The sequence below is a fragment of the Palaemon carinicauda genome, chromosome 28 (assembly GCF_036898095.1).
Source record: "Palaemon carinicauda isolate YSFRI2023 chromosome 28, ASM3689809v2, whole genome shotgun sequence".
Classification (NCBI taxonomy): Eukaryota; Metazoa; Arthropoda; class Malacostraca; order Decapoda; family Palaemonidae; genus Palaemon; species Palaemon carinicauda.
In genome coordinates this window covers 41169134-41173829 of record NC_090752.1, presented here as the reverse complement: position 1 = coordinate 41173829, position 4696 = coordinate 41169134, and the positions used below count along the sequence as shown (strand labels likewise).

At 34.2% G+C, this 4696-nt stretch overlaps 1 long non-coding RNA gene across 1 annotated transcript; it reads right to left on the bottom strand.

Moving 5' to 3' along the window:
- Positions 1–529: 529 nt before the first annotated feature.
- Positions 530–4347, bottom strand: LOC137622009 (uncharacterized). The gene is made up of 2 exons (XR_011040323.1): positions 4122–4347; positions 530–1098 (listed from the first exon to the last, which is right to left on the bottom strand). It is a non-coding gene; the product is annotated as an uncharacterized lncRNA (long non-coding RNA).
- Positions 4348–4696: the final 349 nt, after the last annotated feature.

The window sequence follows — 4696 nt, the reverse complement described above, 5'->3', positions numbered from 1 at the left end:
TTAATCTCTGGCACCGTCGTTCACTAAGTTCTCTATGCTTGTTGCATAAGGGTTTTTTTTTTTTTTTTTTTTTTTTTTTTTTTTTTTTTTTTTTTAATACATAATTCTGACCATTCTTTGCTGTAAGATCTTCCCAGACAGTACCCTCCTGTTCGTAATTGTAGGTAATACTAAAATCCATGCCGTCTACATCATAAGGCTCAATACTACACAGTATTTTAGAAGTTTTATTCCAGCTATTACCAGGTTGTGAAATGATCTTCCTAATCAGGCAGTTGAATCATTGGAACTTCGAAAGTTCAAACTCACAGTGAATGTTTTTATGTTGAACAGGCTGACCTAAGTCTTTCTTTATAGTTTATTTATGATAGATCTTTTTCAATGTTGTTATTGTTCTTAAGGTATTTTATATGGTACGCGAAGCCTTCGTTCATGCTAGTACCAACAGACACCAACAGTGGTAAATAAACTATCGGTGAACAATATTCGCGAATCATTAAGACACAAAGGAACGAAAGACAGATATTAATTGTTCATTACTTATATAGTTTATTTATTTCCTTATTTCTTTTTTCCTTGTTTGGAGCTCTTAGGTTTATACCAACTTCCTTTTCTAACAAGGGTTGTAGCTTTGCTAGAAATAATGATAATAATAATAAAATATAAGATGAAATAACAGGATTATCAATTAATTGTTTTGGAGGATTTTTCTAGTGCTCATTTCCTCTCACATAAGGACGGAATGTAGATTACATAAATTTTTAAGATGATAGAAAAATTATGATTCAAAAGGCGATAACCACATCTTTATCGGTGCGTCACCGGTACATCCAATCACGATAATTATTTAAACAGATTTGCGTAGTAGTTGAATTATTAGTTGATTTATTATCATGGATGACGCCCCGTCGCACCTCGGTCATGATTAGTTCAGCAGAGAACGGTCCAGGTAAATTCGATGAAAAGGCTGGTCTTCATGGGACAGTCGTCGGTGGCCGTTGGCTTCTTGCACGGGCAGATTGCCGACTTGTATGGTCGTAAGTCAGTGTTGCCGTCCACCGTTTCAGGCAGGGTTACATCGCCTTCATAGAACACAGTCTATGAAATTCAGGAAAAAAAAATGGTTAAAAATACACCTTATAATAGAAACGGCGAAATGTTTGCTTTTGCAGTATGGACATGATTCATGGCATGGCAATGCACCAATCTCCAACAGGATAACGTCTAAAACGCTTCCAGAAGACTAAAATTACTGCTAGATCTTTGCTAAAACAGCATCTATTACGTTTAAAATGCTACTAGGAGACTAGAATTTCTGCCAGATCTTTGCTAAAATAGCATCTATAACGTTTAAAATGCTACTAGGAGACTAGAATTTCTGCCAGATCTTTGCTAAAATAGCATCTATAACGTTTAAAATGCTACTAGAAGACTAGAATTACTGCCAGATCTGGTTTACTAGATTGAGAACAAAACCCTTAGAAGAATATTGGGAATGAAATGGCAGGACAGGCTTAGAAATGAAACTGTAAGATTACTCGAGTGTCATATGTGGATGAGATCATGATGAGGGGTAGATGGAGATGGTTTAGGCATGCTCTTCGCACTACCCAAGAGAGATTAGCTTACCAAACGTTTAACTGGGCTTCACAAGACGCTAGGAGAAATGGAAAACCCAGGCCTACATGAATGAGGATTATGATACGCGAAGTAGGAGAGAATGAATGGAAAATTATTGAATATGAATTTAGCTCAAGATAGAGACGACTGGCGAAATCTAACCGAGGCCCTTTGCGCCAATAGGCAGGGAGGAAATGATAATGATATATATATATATATATATATATATATATATATATATATATATATATATATATATATATATATATATATGTGTGTGTGTGTGTGTGTGTGTGTGTATGTGTTTGATTTTTTTAAATTTTTCCTCTTAGAGGGGTGGGCTCCAAGAGAAGGTGCTACTCTTCAGGTTTTTAGCCACCATCTTGGTTGAGGTTGCTAAGCCATGAATGTTCTAGGCCTAGGGTATTATAGGGAGCATGATACTGCATGTATGAAAACTACTGGAATATATGAGTTTTGAGTTGGCCGTGTTTAAGAAGAAAGTGTAGAGGTAAATGAAGCAAGTGGCGAATTATCAGAATGAAAAATAGGAATAGAAAGATGATATTATAAGATTGGTTAATTGCAAAGGATAGATTGGATGCTGAACTGAATGATACAAGAGTGGAAGTATTGATTTGAGAAGAACATATAAAAGGAATGTAAAAGTAGGAATTGAGGGCTTTTAAGAGGTTGAGGAATAAAAAGAAATAAAAAAAACTTATTGTTCTAAACCAAACCGACAAACACGGTCACAAGAAAGAGGAGAAAAGAAGAAAACACAAACTCGTGTCAGTAATGGAAAATTGTGGCAGTAGGAAAAATGATAATAAATTTTAATTTCTCTAGAGAGGTCTCCGCAGTCTGAAGAAATTATTCATAAATAATATTTGATTTGGACCGCTCGACCTTTTTTACACATTAGGATTTGAATATTCATAAAAGAACGGACATATCGGTGTTTTAAAGCTGGGCAAACGTATTTCAAAATAGGAAGCAGTTTTTTAAGACTTGGTTTGTTTTAACAAGAAAAATATGCAGTATATCGAGTTCGCCTCTTGAATTTTTTTTTTTTTTTTTCTTCTTCACCGCATCTCCTTCACGTCGAAATTGAAGTTGCATCCAGGGCTTATGTATTGGAAATATTCCGAATTATAGATTTACGAAATTATTTACGTATTTGTTTTCAAATCTTCATTAGAAATATTATGTGTGTGTGTAGATTGCCTTACCTTATGTAAGACACGGGCTCTTGCCGCTGGGCAGCCCGTAAAAAGAAATATTACTTTGCTATGGAAATCTATTTCGAATTTGAAATTTATACTTTACTAGAATATATATGTATGTAAATATAAATATATATATATATATATATATATATATATATATATATATATATATATATATATATATATATATATATATATATATATATATATATATTTCAGGTTAGAATCGCACATACATTGTAGTAAAACTATTACATTTAGATTCTATATAGGAGTCGATTATATTTTTAGGGGGAAATATGAAGTATTTTCTGTAAATCATCATAATTTCAACAGGCGTCTTATAACTGAGAAGTTAACATACACGAGGTAATTGAAACAACCGAATTATTTTTCAGACAATATTTGAGCTTGAAATATTCATTTTTGAAAATTGAATTGGTGCAAGATATTTCCTTAAGATTTCTCGTTTTTCCACTGATTATCAGTTTTCTATTTAAAGGAACGATCACTCCTTAAAAACTAAAGCGGCATGAAAGTAATGTTACTTAAATAGGCATGTAATTAAAAACTAATACATATCAGAAAATCAAGTGCATTGTTACTTGGGAGTTTTCTATTCGGTGATTTTATTCTGGAGACAACGCCGAAACTTACGTGCGTTCCTGCTTCCTTACTTTCTCCTTGTTACAGTCCAATCTATTTGTCTTTAAACTAAATAGCGCAACGGCAGGGGGTTACACCCCTATTCCTGTTTTATCTCAGAGTTAAATGTCTCCGCCCCCACCTCGTCCCATGGCCGGTATTATGGCTCAAATTCTATATATCTATCCATATAAAAAAAGTCCGGTGATTCTCTTTAGCAATGCATTATAAAATGTTCAAGGTTATTTTTATTTCATTACATGGAGGCAAAGCAAATGCTTCGAATTATTTCATTACAAATACGTAAAAGACTGGAATGGATTTTACCAATACAATGAAATTAACAGGATGTTAAGGACAAGTAGCGAACGGTGGCATAAATTCCGTACTCACAACGACTAAAAGAATGAAGGTAGGGGGTTAACTATGCAATGAAATGCAATCAGCGAAAGAAATGCAGGAAGTCAACGGTGAAAACTATGATTTATAATACGGCAGTAACCACTCATTTTAAGTTAATTAAAGAATATAAAATGTGCCCAAGTGAAAATGAGGGAAAACGTAAGTAGTTAGAGGATTCCACAGCTGTACAATTAGTCTTTAAAAAAGGAGATGAATATAACTCACCACATCGCATCCTTTGGTATCAGACATGTCCTCGTAGGTTTTCGTTTGGCATTTTTCCCCAGCCACGACCAGTGCTGTCGCCAACAGAATGAAAATGGCTGCCATATTAAGGTATGTCTTCTTGATGCTCGACTGTTGCTTCTCCTTCGGTTGATTACCCGGAATTGACAGTGACGATTTACCTGCTGCTTTAATACCCTTCTTTCTATAGGGTTTCCAAATGTCCCCAGAAAGCTTATCTTGATATTTTTTACATTTGTTTTGATTTCGAAGAAATGTTATGCTTAATGGTTCTGTGTCAGGCAGGTTTTGTTTTGCCGAAGGTTTCGAAATTCTGTCAGGTGTCACGTATTGGTCTTGTGAGGTTTACAATTAAGAGGAATCACAAAATTCTTGTTGAGTCTTGCTTTTCTTAATTGCTATGTATGTAAGATTTTCGTGAAAATTTTATAGATTTCGTGCTGTTAAATATTGATATACCATAAAAATTTTAATGAACTATGCAATATGAATAACGAAATGTGGAACATGATTAGTGGACTGCGCAGTATGATTGATGAAATGCGCAGTATGGA